Source organism: Anguilla anguilla, chromosome 12 (assembly GCF_013347855.1).
Source record: "Anguilla anguilla isolate fAngAng1 chromosome 12, fAngAng1.pri, whole genome shotgun sequence".
Lineage (NCBI taxonomy): Eukaryota > Metazoa > Chordata > Actinopteri > Anguilliformes > Anguillidae > Anguilla > Anguilla anguilla.
Window position 1 is genome coordinate 13,052,239 of NC_049212.1, and position 23,591 is coordinate 13,075,829.

Here is a 23,591-nt window from a genome sequence, read left to right on the forward strand (position 1 = left end):
TACAGCTTCCTTCTCTTATCTAAAATTACTTGATAAAATATTATGTGACGGGTGTCTGCGAAAGAGAATATCACTGCCTGAATCTCAGACCGGTTTGCTATCTTGTGTGGCTCAGACCGTGTGTGTGTGTGATTGCATTCTGACTGACAGCACCGCAGATATTCTTTGATGGTCTGTGTCTAGTTATTAAAGATAAATAAATAAGAATAAATGTCAGAGATGTCATTCTCACGGCAGCGATATGAGCACCGTGCAGACTAATCTACACTGCTGTTGAAATCAGAAGCTGATCGTAATCCACTGAATTGCCTTTGCCTTTTTTTTTTTTTTTAAAGCAAGGACAAGGTAAGTCAGTGGCAGCCCTGTCTCTCTGACTGGATTAAAATGAAAGTCCTGGCAAGGATAGATGGCAGAGATGCGGCTTTTCATTTTATTAATAATTTGAAGACGGCGAGAATTAAATGTAATTATTTTTTTTAAATGTCCTTATTCAGCGATAGTGTCCTTGCGTCCCACTGTATGTCATTGGTGGATTAAATTCTCCTCACACGGCTACTCCACAGCCACTGTTTCCCTGATCCTGGAGGTCGGTGAGAAATGGAAAGGGCAGGTATAATATGCTTCCTCTGTATTATGACTTTCTATCGACATTCACACCTGTCAAACTGAGCACTCTCCTCATTATATGCACTGCACTGCTTACAGGGTAAAGGTAGTTGTGCTATGATTGAAAATGTGATTTCCATTTTTGAATGGTGCTAAGGCGACATTTTAAGGGATGATCACTGAAAATGTACTCGCTGGTTAAGTGGGTTGTGGGCTCAGAACGCTTGGGAATTCCTGCTCTAAAAACACATAGCAGTCATCGTGCTCAAAGGGGTGTTTACAGCTATCTCTCATGTGTATACTCTCACAGGCACACAACTCCTATATTTCCTCTATGTAGACGCCACCAAAAAAGAAGAGAGCATGATCTTATAACATCTTACGAAGGGAGAGTGGGAGAGAACAATATTCATTTTGGTGGAGGGTATTTTTCTGAATATAGTCAATAAAGCCAGTGGTACAACTTGAGACACACCCCACCTCCAGAAAGCAAATGTTTGTTTTTCAGAAATGCATAAATACATCGCTTCCAATTTGTACTGGTTTTTGAAAATAGTGGAATGTGTTTTTACGTGACCTGCGGTGTCAGACAGTGGTGCAGTGCACTGAATCTTCAGCCACATCTTTGGAACAGCACTTAGCTTATATTAACAAATTGCATTCCTCAATTAAAAAAATTGTATTACAAGGTAATCAGTGTTTATTAAACCACGGACCATATTTTGTCTTTGTCCATGATAAGATGTTTGTTGGCCAAATGCTGATTCCGGATTCCCTACCGCTGGCTGAGCCGCGGTGGTTTGTTTTCCCTGGCTGGGCGTTTTGGGGCCCCGCCCCACCGACAGCGACTTGCTGATATGGCGTGCCTTTTTATCCTGCCTCCCTGGAGGAATTCCACGGGAATCCTGAGCGTTCGCTGTGAGGTAGAGCTGTAAACGAGATAGAGCGCGCTGACGGTGTGGACAGGTAGCTGTGCCGTCAAGACTGTTTCAGTCTGTCCAGTACCCTCCTGTTACCACAGGAGAAGTGAACGGAGAAGAGAGAGGTAATGAGCACGAAAAAAACGCTGCTCAGAGAATCAAACATCCTCGCCTTTGATGGAGATGTTACTGCCGCATCTATGGAAGTTAATGAGATATTTTACCAGTGATAATTATTATTATTATTAGTATTAGTAGTAGTAGTAGTAGTAGTATATCTAGTAGTATATCTACTTCAAATTCTACAAAATTTCCTATTAAAGATTTTTACTTTCCTACTTTAAATCTGAAATGTATTTTGATTGGTGGGTTTTTGATCTGCACATGGGCAGGAATCACAGGTAATAAAGATTATCCTGTTATGAAGAGTTTACACTTGATTAGTTCTGGATTCAAGCAACCTTTGCCCTTAATTTCCCCTTCCCTAGAAAAATCATTTTCCCGCTCTTACCAAATGTGTGATGAACAGTTAACGAAGCATTTAATTGCGAGTCAGTCACTACACGTTGATCTGTGATTTTAAGCCACTTGTTCATCAAGCAAGTGTTTAAAACCTTTTACCTCTGATGCATCCTGATTGGGCAATTAACATAATGCTGTCTTTTTTAGCACTTACCTGATGAAGATTATAATAATTATTTAATTGGTGTAAAGAAAAATAGTAAAGAACACTCAGATTTGAAGGCTTTGCATAAATGCTAGAACCGCCTGTGCGCCAAGTTGTGAGCAAGAGTAGTAGTGGTCTTGAGAATGGTGCCTAACTGGCGCTCGTCATTCATTTGTAAAGGTGTCTTCCTGAATGCCCAGTTGTGTTTTGGAATAAGGTACATTTGCCATGTACGCCTGAATTTCTCTTGCTAAAACCAGCATCTCCAGTTATGGATCCTTCCGGTCAATGTGGACAGTGCGTGTAGCGTTTGGTGGTTCTCCCATTTTCCCTGCAGACCATTCTGAGTAAAATAAGGGGTCATAGGTCATTTATGGCTTCAGTACTTTTATAGGCCAGTGCTTTAGGTTGGCTAGGAGCTCCCGTGGAGTCCCACCCGAGTCTTGTCTTTCCCAATTCACGACCTTGGAAAGCCTGTTTTATCTGTCCCCAAAAAAGGGTTTTGTGATGAATTGGGAAGCCTGCCCATTGACTGTTTGTGTGGTGGAGTCCAGAGATGTCACATCTGCTACAGCGGATGACATCACCTCCTGCAGCTCCCTTGGCTAGAGTTCTTTTTTATTTTAGCCAAGTGTGCTACTAGTGCACTTTGTTTTACTGTGCAGCTTGCCAGGGCTGTGGTTCGAAACCCACAGCACATCTACCCATTACACTGGGTAGGGTATCTGGCTAGGGTGACAAAATGGGCGTTAGCCTGGTGAATGGGTAATAGATTTAGCCTCTGCACAGGCTGTTGTCACAGACCACATTTTAAACCTGTGCCCTTGTTTCCCTGGGATTATTATTAAAGAAAACGTCCTCTTGCCATTATATTTACCATTTCAAAACTTTTGTGGGTGTTGGTTTTTTGGGAATATTGATACAGTAAAAGTATATTAAGTTGGGTTTACACCACTTCAACAATGTTGTGCACTACTAAATGTTACTCAGAAACCTCATGTGCAACTGTAACGTGTTTAATACAAGGTGATTGTAACGAAGCATTATGTTGTCACTTTCTCCTTAGCTAATTGCAGCTTTTGTGATACTGGGGTAATGTGAGGCTTTAGGTGAATAGTTTCTTGTGATCATTGTAACCGATATTGTCTGAATGTTGATGGTGGCGGATTTAACTTTGCACAAAGATCAAAAATGAAGTATTTGGCAAAACAGAATGAGCCTCAGGCTTCTCTTTGATCAGAAAGTACTGATGTAAAGAGGGTTTGAGTTAGTCTGCACTGTCACCAGGAGAAATCCACCTCTAATCCTGAAGACCTCCGTCACCCCTATTAATGCAGCGTTGTCTTAGAGTCTCTGTCAGACTGTCAGACCACAGCCTGACCTTGGGACTGCCACCAAGTGCTAAAGAATTAATGCTCCACGTGCTCAGGTGGGTTGTCGGTCAAAGACAGAACCGCCATTTTTAATTCATGGTTTTTGGTGCTTTATTAAGCAGTTCTGTTCCATAACAAGTTAAATGTTTAAGTTCCTGAATGCATTGACGTCCAACAAAGATTTAAAAAATGTTCACTGTTGAATATGCCATTTTAATTTTAAATCATGTATTTTTGTTTCCTTCTTCCAACAAGAGAGCCCTGACTGGGAAGTAAGCCCAGTCTAACTTTGTTATTTTGTCTAAAGAACCAACAACAGCTTCCCCTCCTTCTCCAGTTTCTATATTTAGTTCATTTCCTGCACTATTCAAAACGCATCTTCTTACCTAAATTACATGATTCTGGCACTCTTTCACCCATGGGAGCTTCCAGTGACTCTCAACAAGTTAATTAATTCAACTGAGAAACAATGACTAAAACTATTCAGGAGAGAAGGGAGAAGGGGTTCCTAAGCTAAGGTCTGTGAAGGAAGTCGAAGGTGGTCCTCAGCAATATGAACATATTTTTGCATATTTTGCACTTAAAGATAAAATAAATCTTTGGTTTGGTTTAAAAGTCCTGTTTATATTGTGCGGAATGTACCCATGTCTTATATATCGCCACCATATAATGACAGCACTATTTAGACCTGCGTTCAAATGCAAGTGCGGTCAATGGCCAATGAATTGCAGTCTGGTGCGAGTGTCGGAGAAGGCCGTTCAAAGTGAACTGTCTTACTGAGGTGGGATTCCTCAGCCACAGGGTGGTTCTTTTAGATGAAATGAAAAGAGGTTTGGGATTCCTAGCCCTTCTGTAACTCTGTATGCAGGGCTCATTATGCGCGGAGGAACCCGCATGGATTTACAATAAAGCCGAAAGCGGAGCAGGTGAAAGGTAGTCTCTGTGACTGATCAGTGCACTGCTGCTACAGCGTGCGGTGGCCATAAATCAGCGGAAAAGGAAAGGCATTCAATAAAAAATTTAAAAAACCATGTTTCAGCGGGTAAAGATATTCCTAAAAATGCACTAATGTGGCTTTCGCCGTGGGACGCTGCTTTTCCCGCGTTAGCGGCACGACGCGGTTAATGGCGAGTTCGATCCCGGAATCACCGGCGCCTCGTGCCGGAGATCATTAGCAGGGACGCCGTTCGGCTGGCGGGAGCAATTATAGGGACCCCCTGCATGGCGCAGGCGCCGTGGTGAATATCTGCGCGTTCCCTCTCATTAGTCGTCCGTCACAGGTTGTCATGGTAAAAATGGCGATCAAAGTTTTTACTTGTTATCTCTGGGAAAAAAAAGAAAAGAAGACGATGAAACGGGTTTCGCGCCAAAGGGAGTTTTCGCCATCAAACGATGCGATCCCGAATCCTTTTTCCGGCTACTCTATCCCTGGAGCCCTGCCGCCAGAAGCTATGTGTTTTTCCTGCAGTCAGAATTGATTGGCTGCATGTGGTCACTGCTGTGTGGTCTCAGCATGTCCCAGCAAACCCGGTTAGAGGGTCTCCGTCATCCATCGATCGCACCCGCCCCCGCCCTCCTGGTCTTTTTCTCACGTGGGAAAAAGAGCGCGCTCAGTTCCAAAAAGCCTCACCAAACCTGCGCCCCTCGACATGCAAGATGGCTTCCTTGTCGCTACGGCAATGGAGCCACTCATGGGTGGTAACTCTAGGTGGAGTAACTCCACCTGTCTGCAGATACTCTGGTGCTGTGCTGGCAGGCCGTGGGTGGATGGAGTGGTGTGTTCGGGAGGCCTTGGGAGTGCGGGGGGGGGCGGGGGGGGGGGGGGGGTCAGCCATCTTGTCAGCAGGTTTCAGGGAGGAGGGTGCCACAGCAATGCCCTAATTATAGCAGGAGCAGGGGGAACAGGGGCCTTGGCTGGCGGTGGGTCGGTTGTGTGTAACGCACAGCTCTGCTTGCGAGCTCTAATGGGGTCACCCCTGCACTTCCAGGAGCGGCAGCCTGCCTCTACCACTTATTATGATAACGAGATTTTCAGTCTCCCTGGGTCAGAGGTTATTATAGTGTAGCCCGGGCGGCTGTTGCACCAGATTATAGCCAGGCTTCCGATCCGTCACGTTGATTTAGTGTTTTTGGTTTATTAGCCACAGTCCTGTGGGTAAAAGATAACTCGATTAGCACGTTTTTTTTCTCCGTCTTGCCTCCAAACTCTCTGAGAATGGTGCATCCAGAAAGCTGGAACTGGGGGGGGGGGGCGGGCATATTTGTTTTTGTCCAGATGTTCAACTGACTCTTCCCTCTGTCTTTTTTCTGACATGTTTTTTTAAATAATAGAATAATTCCCAGTCCCATACTAATAACGTATTGTATGATCACATCCAATGGACAGCGTGACATCACTAGGAGGTGCTTTCTCAGTGGACTTTTTTGCCTCCTGTGGAGGACTGGCCTTTCGGCGATGTGGGAATGTCACTGTGGAGTGCGAGTGGAAGTTTCCACATTTGCATGCTCATGTCAAAAAGGAAAACCCTAGCTTGCCACAGAGTTGAGTAAATTAGATCGGAAAGCATTTAGAAAAAACCTAATTGATTATAATTAGGCGTTGAAATGCAGTTCTTTTCTCTGGTTTCCAAAATAGCTATTTTGATACATAGAAATGTTTTTATAATCTGATTTTAATATTTTGTGGACAATTCAGGGACAGTTTGCCGAGTCACTGTCAAGTCATGTGCATAGTGGACAACCGAACTTCATGCCCATATACGGGTCCCCCCTTTTCCCTACTGTGCCGTTTCTGGCTCCAATTTGTACAACATGGCGGCGCCCACAGCCTGCACTTCCTGGGCCTTAAAACGCTTATATTTTTTTACAGTCTATGAGAGTAACCTGGCTATAGTGGGGGAGCCCATCCTCCAACTGGCTGCCCCGGTGTAATAGTGAAGATAGAAGGAATGGCAACAGAAATGTAATGAGGGATCTAACAGGGGAAATGGTAAAATGGTTTGGACAGGTTACAGTTAGAGGCAGTTAAATTAGTTGGTAAATGAAAAGCATTGATCTGAGCAGTGGAATGGAACGCCTGCATTCTGCCTCATTGCAGTTCTTGTGGGGCTGTTAGATCTGGTGCCAGTATTTAAATGATCTAGCTTTGGCAATGCTAAAATATAATGTGCTAATATATTCGCCGCATAGTCTACCAATATATTAACAGCACAGTCAACCTTCAGTGGGTACAGCTTCCGTGCGTGTGGCCACAGGGGAGATAAAGATTTTAGAGAACTTTTTTTTTTTTACTTTCTTCCAGAAACTCTTTTTTTCTCCCAAGCTTGAATCTTCTGAAATGTGTCCACTTCATTTATTGCTCCAGTGACTGTAATTTATTTGTGCAAATTGCACATAGCCCTGAGAGCTAATGAAGAAGAAAAAATGCTGAGCGATCACAGACATACTTTTGAAGAGACAGTGGAATTTTAAAGTTTATACTAAACAGGATCGCTTTGGATTAAGTCAGGATTTGAGGCAGTTGAACATGACTTTCGCTTCTTTGGGAAAACTTCGAAGACGCGTTTTTCCATGTTAACCCAAAACAAACAAACAAACAAAAAAAAAACTTAATAACAGTTATGCATTTTGATTTTTCTTAGGGCTTTGGTGTGATATCGCTCGATAACATTCCCAAGCACGGAAAAATTGAATTTCAAATTTGGAGGGGGGGTGTTGAATGAAAGCCCAAGTGAATACCGGTGTATCTCAGCGATACGTTTGTAGAATAAAATCAATGCCTGCTGCATTTATTTATTTTTTTTTCTGTGTGTATTTTTTTGTTGAGAAAAGGATAGTGGATTATGGGTAAAATAGAAAGGAGAACATTTCCCATGAGTTTTTTTTTTTTTTGCCCTTTTCATATAACCCCCGAAATTTCAAAAAAAATGTTTTTTAAACCCTGATTTTTTCCTTCTCTCCCAATTTGGACTGTCCGGTGAATTGTGGATCTTGGCATGCGAAGGGTAACCACACACTGGAACTTAGCTTGAGCCGCCCAACAACCCCTTGGGTAAAAGAAGCACACGTACAGTAGAAGCCAGGTCCTGACAGTGTCGTACCTCTAAGTGTGAGCGTAGTTCTTATGGAGTGAGAGAACCTCAGAAGAATGGCCCTGTCCCCTTTGGAAATTTAAGAGTCCAGGTGGAGGAGCCCCTGTCTGGGAGGTCTGACCTGGATTGAGAGGCCATAGTTCTGGGCGGGCGAGGATAATCCAGCCTTTGGGAGCCAAGCAGGGAGAGTTGTGGAAAAGACCAGGACAGGGGAGCAGCTGTTGCATCGCAAAGATTAGCATTATTGACTGTATCCCTCCAGAGAACACTTAAGGCAACTAGCCGCCAATACAAGCAGGAGCTGAAGATGTCTAAAATACAGGTCTGGCATGGCGACACCAGAGAAGATACTCAGCACCGGGTGATGTCTATGGGTCACAGACTTCAAGCAGTCATTGCATGCAAAGGATATGGGACAAAGTACTACTTTAATTTCCAAAACACTGATATGTCCGAAAGGTCACGGTGTCCTGAAATGGGGGTCTATGTATAAAAAAAGTTTTAATTTCTACATGGAGAAACCAAAATATATAAATGTACCATGAAATAAAAATTGAGAATGCACACTTTAAAGACATGTGAATAGTCTGATTACAAATCTAAAATGTTGGTGTACAGAGCCAAATCAATAAAAAAAGACTTCTTTTTGCCAAATGTTATGGAGCTCCCAGTATATATATATATATATATATATATATATATATATAACAGAACATATACAGGGGTCTTGTCAGACAGACCCATAGGGGCTCATTATAGCTTTAACATCCATCTTTTCCCTGAGCATGTGCCTCCACTATCAGTTTTTTTTCTCTCTCTCTCTCTCTCTCTCTATTGCCCTCCTGGCAGTTGTAGAAATTGCCTTCAAAATGATTGCCGAAGGGTCCGAGTGAAAAAAAAAAAGTGTTATACCTCTCGCTGTGGAACCCAAAATTAACCCACCATCAGCGATGTGTTTTTTCTTCCGCTCCTCAAATACATCAATCTTCCGAACCCGAGGTAATCGTGAGGGTCGTTAGAGCCCGCTACAGAAATGTCCTGGCGGACGCCGGTGGAGCCAGCGACCGGGAAGCTAATTTTCTGAACATAAATCTGAAATGGACGAGGTTCCTCAGACAGATGACCTCTTCATTAGCTCGCGCTGACTTAGGCCCCGATTCGGCTGCGATGTTTTATTGAGCACTTGATTAAAATGCTGTCGGCGCCTCTCCTTCCTTGACCCGCGTTGCCACTAGGGCATGTTGATGAAAGATGTCTGAATTATTATGAAAATAAAGGCCCGTATAATTGAGCCAGAAACCGTACCTTCTTTAGCAGTTCCTTCATGCTAGTCTGTCTGAAAATTAAGCATTTCTGACATTCTGATTCTGATTTATAATTCTTTAAGTATGTTTGGTTATTGGATGGATTAAGACACAGTAAGACTTCATTTTTGTTGAAATGTTGGCAGGAAACGTCAAGCTTGCATTTGGAACTGCAGTCTAATGGTTAACAGTGTGAGGTTTCATTCTGGCAATGCCAAGTGCAAATTGCTTTGGGTGTCTTGCCTGTAATGCTAAACATAGTCAAATCCAGACATTTCAAATTGCATGAAAACGGTCCCGGTTGGTAATTTGAACGGCTCAGTCTGGCTGCATTGTGCTTCCTGCAGTGAGTGCTTATTTTGCGTACTGAGAGTGTTTTTCTCTTCCTTTTCTTCTGCAGGGCGAATGAGGGCAACAGATTCTGAAATTAGCTGAATTTAACATGAGGGGAAAGCAAACCACTTGAACAAATGTATAATTTGAAGGGTAGGATAATGTGCATCATGGTTATATGAAATAGCTGTCAGTGCACTGAGATGACGAGAACCGTGTGTGTGAGAGAGTGTATGTTGAATATGCTACTGAGAAAGAGAGCATTTGAAGGCTTGGATGCTTGGATGGTCTTTGGAAGTGTTAGCAAATCATCTCTTGAGCTTATATCTGAATGAGGCTTATCAGGGGAGTCTGGATGGGTTTTGGTTGGTTTTCAGATACTAATTACTTAACATTGTCATGCAGTGTGTCCTTTTTCTGGTTTTGACGGCAAATGGCAAAGACAAATGATTCTGCAATCTTCTCAAAATATAGCCAGAAGCCGTGCGTTGTAGAACAGTCATCGGCAACAGTTAGCTTTAGTCACAAGGTTCTTTCAAAACACCAAAGATTTGTGTTGAACAGCCCGTTTCCTGTATATGTATTGTACCATGAATAATGAATCGTATCCCCTGGATGCATAGCCAAAGGACCGTTAGAGAGTTAAATTCAGTGAACCTATTGTGTGGCATACCTGACTTCCCATACCTCCAGGTACTTTTTTTTTCCTTTTTTAAAAAAGCTGTTAAATAGTGAGGCTTCCTGGCTGAGTTATTAAATTGGTGCAGTTGAAGTAATATGAGCTGTGTGGCTTCTGTGGAGACCTGGCAGGAGAAGATAAGCAAAGCACGTGTAAAGTTATGCAATAGCGAGATGGTTTAATTCACTATCTGCAGTGGCGGGTGAAGTCACATGTTACTCAGTACACATACCTGAAGGTGAACATCTTATCTTCATTATTTATTAGCGTGGGGGGAAACAGCCTTGCCTCATACCACTAACTCATATCCATATGCGTTTTGTGTAGTTCATAGAGTGTATTATTGATTTTTAGAAACCAGTTTTTAATCCCCCCTTTTCTCCCTTTTGTTTTTTTTTTTTTTTGTGTAATATCAGCTAGAGCACTAAACATGTTCCCAGAATTCAGTTGTTCTCACTCTGTAGCCCACCAGGTAAGGTGTGCAAACACTGCTTCACGGAGTACACTAGGTGTACTGCTGGTGCAAGGCAGGCCGCAGGGACAGAAGAGTTGGGCTCTCGCACAGCGGGAAACCCTCCTGATGTAAAAAGTCAGTCTCTGGGTGACACGGCTGGCAACTGTGTGTCGCCCTGTGGCACAGCTCGGATTCCATTCCAGACCAGCCGGTGTGTCACTGCACCAAGGTCCAGTGCCTTCTGTGTCTAACGTAGTTTTCAGATAAATGACACAGACTGGATAAATCCTTTTTTTCTGCACACTGTGATTTCTTACTTTTCTAAACAGCCCCAGGAAAAAAAAAACTGTTGTCATTGGATGTTAATGGAGCAGTGCGATTGGATCAGTGTGCTGTTGTTATCTGGCTCAAAGCTGGATTAAATCAGTCCAAAATACAGCATTCATTTTGACATACTCTGACTTACCCCTCCATCAGTATTTTTACATTTGTGCATTGTGTGCAAGGCTGGCTTGGATTTGATCTCCTATTGCAGGTCCTGTATTTTAACTCTGTACTCTGCACATTTTCCAGCTTGAATGTGAAGCATCCTTTTTTACAATGTAGAGTCCACATCCTGTTACACCTACAGGAAAGCAGAAACTAGCCCTCAGTTTTTTTGAATGTAAATCATTCACCAGGTGCCTGCTGAATGACCTCGTAATAACGTTAATAATTAGTGTTTTTAAACTGTATTGCTCTGATAATTTAACATCATTTGTCCCTTGGGGATTGTGGAAGGGCCTTGTGTAAACCCACTTCTCATTGAAGGGTTATCACCAGCCTTCATAAAGAACACTTAAGAATAATACCTGCTTATAAATGACAGCATTATAGGTCATCAGCAGATGCTTTTGGTGGATGATTAGTCCAACATTAGAAAATGTTTACAAATGTACTATCGAAGAGGTTTGGTTGCCATATCGAGAAATATCGTAAAAGATATTTCTCTTGCGTGTTTTCCCTTCTCAACTGTTGACATTGCAGTGCTGCCCTGCCTGGTCTATGGAGTGAAATCACTGTCAAAATACGTACATATGCAGAAAAGAATATAGAGATGAACTGCAGTTAAATGTCAATATAAATTGTGGTTTGTGATTGTGAATTACGTGTTGTAAATGCAAAAGAACAATCTGTATGTATTACGAGGATATGCGTCAGTATTTACATTCAAGATGCACCTTATGCTGTACATTTTGTATTTTACAAGTAATCTTACCTGGGTTCATGTGCCAAATTTGACAGTGGAGTGATATTTTTGATCCGCTCGTATGCAGAATCGTGCTTAGCCTAGCTGATCACCAGCACTTCGAGCAATAGCGGCACCATAGCTTAACCCTATTGGTTAACAGGGTTCTCAGTGTAAAACAGTGAGATTTGGGTTTAGCTGAAATAGTAAGCAAAGGTACACTCCACGATGGCCTCCTGATTTCAAATATTAATTTGCCTTTTTATATAAAAAAAAGATTGAATTGTATAATGTGGTTATTAATACTTTATTAAGCATTTTTAAGTGAATTGTATTGTAAAAGTGTGGCCTTACTCTGAGACCATGCCTGAACTGGGCCTCCCTCAGAAACCAAAAGGCCGAGGTTTTTGTATGAGATGCAGAAGTGATACACCAGGACCTAATTTGGTGGTTCAGTGAATCAGACAATCCCTGTGTTGGATTTGAGATCAGTGAGATGAAAAGAAAAATTGATTTTGGTAAAAAAAAAAAAAAAAAAGATCAAGTTTCTGCTCTGTCATGCACTGAATTGAGGTTTGTGTGTCGCGCCTTGCGGCCATTCCAAACGGGCTCGTGGTGTCCACCTCGTTGCATGAATGAACAGCCATTTTAAGGGCGCAGAATGGAGAATTGCATCCCTATTTAGAGCCTGCTTTTCCCCTCAGCGAAAGAGGATCCAGACATTATGTTTGTGCATGTCTAGCGAGAAGCAGAATGCACTAAGACTCAGTATGTTCTGAAAGTGCTGGCATTTGTTTGAAAACTTTTGCACGAAACTGTTAAAACTTTTTTTTAAATGATTTGGTTTTTATTGTGGCACTTGCAAAATGATGATGTCAAACAGATTCTCATTGAGCGATCGATGAAAAAAAAAAAACATCAGTTCCCCTGTGTTGAACTTGAAGAGATTAATCATTTCAGGAATTAATGTGTCACTGGGCGAATAAAACGATTACAAGTCCTCCATTTACTTGGATCAATAACCATTTAAAACCGTGTGTGTGTGTGTGTGTGTGGCTGTGCGGGACTTTTGCCTTTTGATCAATGGGAGAAAGGATAAGCTAAAATTGGTTCTTGAATCCATACCAACGCGGGGCCTGTTGGAAATGTGACACATGACACAAGCAGTGGGCATAAACACCAGGAGTGAATTCTGGCTTGTGCATTGTGGCCCGTGTGCGGTAATATGATAGCAGAGGATAGAGGAAATGAGATCCCGGCGCCGCCCTGGGAGAAGAAACATGGCTGGTCATCGAAGAACCGGCTCCCCGATCTCCAGATCGCTGCCGTCTCCGTTCACTGCGCGAATCAGTTAAGCCGTTGGTCAAGTCGACAAAAACACATTCGCACTGACGTTGTTTACAACTGCGCTGTCAGAACGTACCGGGCTGAGTACCTTTTCCAGAGGGAATATAAGAGGGGTTAAAAGGAAAATCTGAGCTAATTACACAACAGTTATTACGTGATCACAGGAAATGGGCAGTCAGGGGAACTGAAAGTCAGGGGTATTGAAAAGAAAAGGCTGAAAGCAGGAGCGAAAGCTTTTAGCTGGATTTATCCACCTGTTCACAGAGAGCATGTAGGGTTGTTAGGTGGCTAAAAGGATGGTCCTGAATGGCAGGGTTTCCCAATTATGTACCGCCCCTCCACCACCACCACCCCCCCCCCCCACCACACCCCATATGCTGTTATCAAGATTGCAACTTCAGAATTACAACAAGCTCTTAATTTTTATTAATTAGTTCTAGATGCTGAAGGTGTGGCCCTCTGGTAACTGGAACTTAATCATGTGATTGAATTAAAAATTCAAAAGACGATTAAATATAATTTAGGAAAATAGAAACAGCCCAAACCATTTTCCTAAAAGTGTTAAAAAGCATATATTTTCCATTCATTTATTGGGTGTGAGAACAGGCAGCGTACTTGAGGATGAGGGGGGGCAGGACTGAGTCTGGGAGACCCCTGATGCCTGGGACATGGCTGGTGACAGCTTGCCTTTCATCCAGCCAAGGCCAAATCACTGCAGTGGCTTAATTACTATTAAGAAAAAGAATACACAAGAGCCTTATTTCTCTATGTTTTTACAGAGCTGTAGATTTATATCCCCAATGAGTATTCTACAGAAGTCAGCGTTTATAAATTGGCAAAGGGATATGTGGGTAATGGGGTTGTATTTCCCAGCAAATTGAGGTCACCGTATTCCTGAAAGGTGTATGTGGCCAGTCGCTTGTGTGTGTGTGTGTGTGTGTAGACACTCTTATCTGTCTGCTTTTTCATAATTGCTTTAGAAAATATAGGCTACTAGGTTGTTTGGTGGTTGTTACAAAGATGTTCCTGAAATGGGATGTATGAATTTAAGAGGCAGACAGCTCAGGCTTTGATTTTACCATGGTCCCCCCAGTTAGTGTGTGTGTGTGTGTGTGTGTGTGTGTGTGTGTTAGTGAGAGAGAGAGAGAATGTGTGACGGATTGATTTTTTTCACATGTTCCTATGATAATTTATTTATTAATTAATCAATCTACAGTGTGGTACAATGTTGTAATGCAGGTGGTGACCCAACACGATCACACCAAGGTTAAATAAGCGAAAGATCTGAAAACTGACACATTAAAATCTCATATATATGTGTATATATATATATATATATATATATATGTGTATGTGTGTGTGTGTTTGTGCTTGCATCATATGTCCAATAAATAATGCGAACAACATACATGTTTGTACATATGATGCAAGCACATTAAAGGTAGAAATGGGGAGGAATATGTTGGTGAACCTGGAAAAGTGGATATTGAATGTAAAATGTTGGGTTCCCGCTGCTCCTGAGGGTGCTTGTCTTTAGCGGAGAGTCTGCTGGGCCCGTCCTCTATCTCGCTCTCTGCCTCACCTCCCCAAAGGCCTGACACTCCAAGATAAGCCCCCCGCGTTTCTCTGAAGCAATTCCACTGTTCACCGATCGCTGATAATGCCATCGGAATTTATAAAGAAATGTCACTCTGCATGTCAATAGAAGGGCACTTCAGGTTGTGTGCTGAGGGTTCTCCCCGCCAAGAGCTGGGGAAAGACGTGGTTCGGGCTCCGGGGAGAATTATCGAGCGCTAATGGTTCGAGGAGAAATAGAAGGATAAAAACAAAGTGGGGGATGGTGGGGGATGTGGTCCTGAAAGAGAAACACTCCCATACTAAGGGATTTTGAGAAATGGGACCGAAAGTAAAAGGTTTTCCACCAAGCAGCACAGATTTATTTTGTTTTTATCTCTTTGGTTTTTATTTTTACGGCACGGAGCGCAATCTTTACGGCATCTTTAATTTATGTTGCTTTTTTCACGTCCGGTAGTTGAAGTAGTCATTTTTAACGGTGCTCGATAAAACACGGTGAGGAGATGTGATGTTAAAGATATATACGGCTTGCTTTTTTTGTCTCAAAAATATAACTCTGATTTCATTTGACAGTTTTAAACAAATATACATACGTGCCTGACAGTAGTGGAGAACCAGTGGTGGTATTTGGTTTCGGAACACCACCCTGGTTCTCTTTAAAAGGCATTGTGCCCCACATTTACTGAATGGCAGTCCGGCTGCACTCATCCTGTAACAGGATCAGAGCCCGAGCTGGGGAAAGAGAAATGAGCATTTTAATGGGCAACCTAATCCGTCCTCCATTGTGTCCTCCCTGTAAGGCTACTGGAACAGGACCGTTATTGATAACCTTCCACGCATAGATGCTTTGTGACACAGCTAAAATCGGAAATTCATACACATTCTGTAAATATACATCGTAAAAATGTGTAAATATGAAATAGTTTACACACATAAATACATTTGAAAGCATTTCTAGCTATTTACTGTGCCCCACGATTGGAAATATAGGTCAACAAAGAGTCACAAGTGTGTATAGGATAGATTTATTACTTGTACAGTATTTATGTACATATTTGTGAGTAAATGCATGTGTTTACGTGTTTAAAGGACACAGGGAAACAGTCATACATTACATTACTGACAAAGTAACTTACTGTACACACAATTGCATATTTACATAACACCCATTTATGCAGCTGGATATTTTACTGAAGAAATTTAGGTGAAGCACCATGCTTAAGGGTTCAACGGCAGTGTCCTACCTGGGAATCAAACCTGCAACTTCTAGGTTACAGGCCCAGTTCCTTACGCATATGTATTTCTTTATATTTATATTTGTAGCTGATACATGGTTCAGTCCAGGCTCTTTGCAAAGATTGGCTATATTTCTAAACTAAGAGAAACTTGTCAGGCGCAACCCTGTACATGTCAATCATATCTCTTCTTCACAGTGGCATTACATAAACAGTAAAGAAGAATGCATGCTAAAATTCTATCGGATACCAGCCTGTTGGATATGGTTCAACAAGCTTGCGTTTTGTAACGTGTTTCTCCTTTGAGAGTGTCTTCAATACATTTTTATACTATTCAAACCTAGGAACATGGGAAGCTGTACAGTAAGATAATTCTAATAATAATTCTGATAATTTGTAAATAATGCATCATGTGCAAATGTGTAATGGGTTGTGAAAAGGGTAGCCACCCACCCTCACTATGGTAACCTGTGTTTGGGCATTGATGTTTAATGCAATTGTTTGTCGAGTTTAAGAAGCGTCCCCAGATTAAGACGTGTTCTCCGGCGTGTCCCTGGCCCCCGGGCTCTTAAAGACAGCTTGGGGAGATAATAGGATTAGAGTCTTGAGACAGCTTAGCGACCTGGCCTTAGAAACAACGCCCAATCCCTCATCTCCTCAGAGTTCAGCCGGGTTCCACTAGCGAGGGGCTTGGGAGGGGTTTGTACAAAACAAGGGGGTTGGCGAATGCCCACCCCTCTTATTCTCAGCTGGTGCTAATCATCCTTTACAAGGACATGCCTTGAACTTTCCCTGGTCCAGACATCTTCAAAGGCCCCCCTCCTCTTTGTGTTTCCATGACACCCCCTCCCCTGTCCTCCACACACACACACACACGTGCACACACACACACACGCACATGCACGCGCACACACACACACACACACACACACACAGGCACACGCACACACACACACACACACACACACGTGCACACACGCACGCGCACACACACACACACACACACACACACACACAGGCACACGCGGACGCACACACACACACACACACACAGGCACACGCACACACACACACACACACACACACACACACATACTCAATGTTCTTTAGCTGGCTGGATCTCCAGAAGCAGGATGCTGTTGACTTACACCCTCCCCATCCCCAGTGGGACTATGTTGGCCAGGGTTCCTCAAGTTACTGCTGCGTTAGCACTTGCTAACAGCGCACCAGGCCTCTTCAGGCTGAAAACTCATTTGCATGTGTGTGAGTGCATCAGGGCAGTCTGCATGCTTCAGGCATGGTGCATTTACACAAGCCACAGGTGGCAATTTGAGGAAGTGGCAAATTGGAGAGAAAAAATTTAATGATGGAAACTATGCACTAACGGGGGGGTAAATTCGATTTAGCAGCTTTAACCAACTCGTTATTTCCTTCTCAGACGCGGTTGGTGGGTGTGAACTCACCAGGTTGTGAGTTGTGCCCAGTTAACAATTGCATTTACTGAATTTGTAAGATGAGTGTTTTTTGAGTTCATTCAAACCACAGTTAATTGTATCCTGGCCATACAGTGATTGAGTGTTATGCAAGCTATTCTATTCTATCTCTTGAAAGTTGATAACAGATACAGATAGTTAGTTCCATTGTGATGAGATGAGAGTTTTTGGCCTTGCAGTAGTGACTCGGATCAGGTTTGTTTTGTGACGTGAGGGTTGGAGTTATAGTCAGACTCACGGTCTGTGATGACGGAGGTCTCTCCCCCTCTCTTTGTCTGTGCCTTTCTCCCCCTTACCTCGCCCATACTGCAAGCATGATATAGAGGAAGAAGTGAATCTGATCTGACTCATAGAGGTGAGAGTAACAAGTTTCTTTACCCCTAATGTCTTTTATTATGCTTATTAAGTATCTTTAAAAGGCAGGGGTCTCTCTCTAGTGAGTGAGTGTGCATTTGTGTGTGCATTTGTGTGTGTGTGTGTGTGTGTGTGTGTGTGTGTGTGTGTGTGCATGTGCGTGTGTGCGCGTGTGTGTGTGCAACAGTGGCAGCACACTCCATCTTTCCATCGTCTTTCTTTTCTTCACACATGAATATTAATGATTGTTTAATTTCACGGTCAGCGGCAACACAAACAAGGTCATAATATCCACTGATCTGTTTGGCAGTTTTACAGCAGAGATGTCTAATATGAAGGTGATGGGTGGCAGGTATGAATGCATGACTGGCCAAATATTTGGCTTTAAAATAAGCCTTTAAAAACCTCACCTTAGTGACCTTGTTTAATTTTTTTATTTTTCTAATCCAGGGCACGTGGGTTTCTTTCGCCAGAAGTTGTGTTGCTTTATTCAGTGGCCTAGGCGATGTGTCAGTGTCAGAACTCTTCCAGATTTAGTCATAGTTAGGTGGGTCGTTATAATGTAATAACTGTGACTGTTTGAGCTGTACCTATAGTACACCTGCTGAGGAAGCCAGTCCAGCTGCGTACTGCAGCCATGGGCAGATGTAATTGAGGGTGGTAGTGTAGTACAATGGGTAAGGAGCTGTTCTTGTAACCTAAAGGTCACAGGTTCAATTCAGTTTGGACACTGCTGTTGTACCCTTGTGCAAGGTACTTAACCTGCATTGTTTCAGTATATATCCAGCTGTATAAATGGACGTAATGTAAATGTAAAAAATGTGCCTGCTAAATACCTGTAATGTACTGTAATGGAGTTTTCTCTGTATAGGTTTGCCTTGTGGCAGAGAGAAGCAGTGGCCACTGTGCTGGGCTGTAAACACAGTGCTGTTCTCTCAGCAGCTATCTTTGTGAAACGGTTAGCCGCTCACTGCAAAGGTGTTTTTACCAGTGATCACAGGGAGAGAAGTCCAAGAGGAACTCTGTAAAACCCCCTGATACATTCACGTTTATGGACAACAGTTGGCTGAGCCCCAATACACAAGGTCACCTTCACAGAACACAACATAACCACCAGTTATTTCCATCTGCGCTGTCAATCGCTCCCTGCAGATTTCCTCGTCAGGGTGTCTCTCTCTATAGCGCCTGCTATCATGCCATGGGTTAGCTTGCCGTCATGGCCTTGAAGCAGTGACGTCTGGCACCCATTGGTTCCCAAACATTAGTGAGGCAGTGGAAAGCAAGCGAGATGATAAACGCGCAGGAGAGATAATTAGATGATAAGGAAACAGCGGAACAGAACATTCCAGTTCCCCCCTGCACTATTCAGACCCATTTTCCTTACTAGGTCCTCTACCTCTCAGTGCTCAGCCCAGAAGGCCTGAACCGGCCCAGAAGTGGGAGTTCCAGCGCACCGTGTACGCTGTCGAATTAGCAAATTAATTACTTTGTTTAAAGAGGCTGTCCCGGCCATCTGCTCAACAACGTATTTGCCAGTACTTGTCAATGTTAACTAGCCATAGTATGTTTTAATGATGAGTCTTTCAGTTCAGTGAGCTCATTGCCCTGCATGTCATCATAGCGCTAATTGTGAGCATAGGGCTTCGTGCGTTCAACATGGAGAATTCGGGGCCAAATCAAGATGCAGTTTTGGGGGAGTTCACATGTTCACAGTGCTGTTTGGTCAGTAGAGCTGTATTGCTAAGCTCACTTGAGCACACTGTTTCTGTGTTAGGGTCCTGAGAAATCCCTAGGAAAATTCAGGTTGGATTTGGGAGCGCTGAACACAGCCATTGTGTCCTTACCGTCCTTAGCACTAGAGGCATAAAGCATAAACTTAGATATAGCTACATCAGTCATACGACCTTGCAGCAGCTACAAGGAGGCACATTAAATCGATGAGCCCGAAGTCTGTTCCAATAAGGTGATACTAATGTTCTAATGTACACGCCTTATGAATGTATTAAATCGGATGTAAGAGGCATGTCTGCTATTGTCATTATATGTTTCATTTCATGGCCCATTACCCTTACTTCTATATTAAATCACAGCGAAGCTTTAGAGGAGCAAGTTGTTTGCAGAAAATGTTAGCGAGAACGCTTTTACACTCACAGAAGATCTGCAGTATACATTTCTTCAAAACTTGAAATAAGACTAACCCAAAGAATGTGGATAGGTAGGTGGAGAGCATGGAACTTTTGAGCTATAGCACTAGTATACATCTAGTGAACTATTTATAATGAAACACATCTATTTTTATTTTGTATAATTACATATAGTTATGCTGAAATGGCGAGCTGGGTTTCATGCTGTTTCACACTAACTTGTACTATTTTTAAAAAATGCATTGCATTCTCGCCCGTCTAGTTCCTGCTTATCTTTTAATTACATACACATAGTTGAGCACACACCCACGCTCGTTACTCATGCGTCCACTCGCTCGTATATCACAGATCGGTACGTACGTGCACCTGTATACACACTCATACATCACGCCTGCACGCGCAGGGGTCACGGTGGCCTTTCTCCCCTGAGCTCGGGTTCTGCGCTCGGCTCGCTGCCGTGTTACTGAAGCGGATGGATGCTGGTACCGCCCGTATCGGGGTGAGAACGTCAGAACTGTTCGGGGGGCATCAGATAGGCCTCAGTGGGATGAGTAGCCATAGATACGCAGGGAGGGAGGTGATTGGGAGGACTCTGCTGTGTGGGGCGGTCTCATCCTATAGACGTTGATGCGATCTGCCGTGGGGTGGAGCTCTCATCGGCCACTCTTGGCTTGCTCTCCCTGCGTGCGCCTAGCAATGAATAAACATTGTTTCTTTGAGCTGTTTGCTGTTGATCATGATAGGATAAATATTGCTCAGGGTTTATTTGCTTATTCAGCCGAGTATAAATTTCTCATCTTTTGATAAGATTTAAGCTGGGAGAAAGCTGACGCAATACTCTGTTCACCTCCATGCATATTTTCTTTTTTATCATGGATTTGCATATTACAGTCCTAGCAGCACCATTCCTAGCTATTTAAAGGCGAATCCTACGGTACCATAAAATTTAAAGGCAGATGTTAACACTGGGCTGAAGTGGGTTAATACAGTGGGCTTAAAAGTTGTTTTGAGTATTAACGTTCTGCTCAACCAGTGCTTTGTGCTCAGTGTGTATTCACACAGGCTCATTCAGATGCAGTGCATTATGGGAAAGGTTCTGTTTTTTAAAGAGATACTGCTTGGTGCCCTTTGGCAGTTCTTCTGCTGAAATGAATCAAGCCCTTGCCAAACATGATGTACAGCCGTGAGAGAATAGGATGCTCATAAGATTTCGTTTGAGCTTGGGGGGGTCCGTGACGAATGTAGTAATCTCTGGATCTGAGGCTGAATTGTGACATTGAGTAAATGTGTGTTTTTTTCTGTAAACAATACAAAGCCATTCTCCAAAGACCATGCCAATATTATGTGCAAGTGCAAGTATACTTGCGCCAAAAGAATTCCCTTTGTTTTATTTATTTATTTAGTTATTTTCTATTCCTGTTGGACTACCGTACCCCAGTTCCACTTTTGTTTGGGTGTTTATGAATTGTAGTATGAAGCAATGGGAGTGTAACACTTACTGTAGGTCTTCTTATACTCAGTGCTCTGTCTGCAGCCATAGTAGCAGCTGCAGTTTGTTTTTTAACATGAAATTATTAATTGCACTGTCCTAAAAAATGAGTGCTCCCCAGGCTGATCTTGAGTAATGGGGGTGATGCGGAGTTCCTCATTTTTGTGAGGTGACCTCAGCCATCTGTCCACCATTAAATAAAGATTCTTTTTTGGTCCCTTACATTGTTAAAACATTAAACAGTTCCCCGATGGCATTGCCCATCAGGATGGGTAATTATTTATTAAGCTAAGCTGAAACTGAATCAAAATCATAAGTAACGGATACAGCTACATAGCACCTCTCAAAGATGTTTTTTTTTAATCTAGCCAATTTGTATGTTTACATACTGTATATGCAACCCAGTATACCTGGTGTCTTTTAAATTGCATATAAATCCACTGTAATTAACAATGTTTGACAGCATGTCTCCAAGGTTCCCTCTTATAGCCTACAGAACATTCTGGGTCTGCAAATCACAGACCATCTGTACGTGGGTTGTTGACCATGAAAGAAACTTAAAATCTAGAGCAGGATAGCACAAGATCAGTTGAGGTGAAATACCTTATATTTTCACTCGGTGTCTTCTAACTCCACAACACTCAGCACTACATCTCCTACTCCACAACATTGAGCACTACATCTCCTACACTGAACACTACATCTTCTACTCCGCATCACTGAGCAAATCTCTTACATTGAGCACTACATCTCCTCTCCTACTCCACAACACTGAGCACTACATCTCCAACACTGAACACTACATCTTCTACTTCACAACACTGAGCACTATCCTACCACACAACACTGGGCACTACCTGTCCTACACTGAACACTACATATTCTACATCACAACACTGAACACATCTCCTACACTGAACACTACATCTTCTACTCCACAACACTGAGCTCTACATATCCTACTCCACAACACTGGGCACTACCTCTCCTACACTGAACACTACATATTATACTCCACAACACTGAGCACATCTCCTACACTGAGCCCTACTTATCCTCTCCTACTCCACAACACTGAGCACTACATGTCCTACACTGAACACTACATCTTCTACTCCACAACACTGAGCAAATCTCTTACACTGAGCACTACATCTCCTCTCCTACTCCACAACACTGAGCACTACATGTCCTACACTGAACACTACATCTTCTACTCCACAACACTGAGCACTACATCTACTACACTGAACACTACATATCCTACTCCACAACACTGAGCACTACATCTACTACACTGAACACTACATATCCTACTCCACAACACTGAGCACTACATCTACTACACTGAACACTACATATCCTACTCCACAACACTGAGCTCTCACCCACAATCCAAACCTTCTCCTATATAACATAGTTATATACATTTGTTCCACTGCTCTAAGCACTGTCCTACGACACTGAGTGCTCACCCACAATTCAAACCATCTCCTATATATAACATAGTACTTAGACCTATAATGGTGGCTTGCTAACGTTAGTGCTGTGTGCATCTAATTTTAGCTGAACTTAATGTAAAGTCACATGTTTTGCTGCCATTCCATATGTATGAATCAGAAAAGTGTCAGTTTTCATAAAGTTTCCGGTGATCTTTCCAATTTTATTTTGATTGTTGGTCAATACCAGCCTTTCTACTGCAAAAAATAAAACGTGACGTTACTCTCTCCCTGCATCTTTCTAATATAGGAACTATATGACTACGTACGGTGAATACGCTGAAATGTTATACATGTTACTAGATGACTGTTTTACTTTTGGTACATTTGTGAGATTATATTTCTGTGTGGTAAGTGTAATGGTAAAAGCAGAATAAGCAACTACTAGCTGTGTAGTTCTGGTGATGTACGTGCACGTCTGGGCTGGGAAGGCTTTCAGCCTCCTGCTGTATTCCAGGCGTGCGTATGTGTCATGAGAACTGCACGGCTTGTCGTGGTTTATTCCTTACATACCCCACGCATCTCAGCGATGAGGAGTCATATATTTCAATGGCAGTATTTGCAAAACGGATTAATGAGAGACTCTTTTTGCCCACCAACACGTGGAGGATTTGGCGGACAGATGTTTTTTTACGGTCTGAAAACGTGTGAGCGTTAACCCTTCCTGTAATACAACAGATAATACCTCTCCATCTCAAAAAAAAGAGAAAAAAAAAACCAAACTCTGCTCTGATGGGTGGTTATTTTTGTAATGCCTAATCCCCCCTCCAACCTCCAGTATTGTTGAGTGGCTTGTCGCT

The 23,591-nt window shown here is 42.7% G+C and overlaps 1 protein-coding gene across 1 annotated transcript in view; it reads left to right on the top strand.

The window, feature by feature from the left end:
- esamb (endothelial cell adhesion molecule b) overlaps window positions 1–23,591 on the top strand; it is a 48,855-nt gene that overhangs the window by 7,837 nt on the left and 17,427 nt on the right. The window lies entirely within an intron of this gene.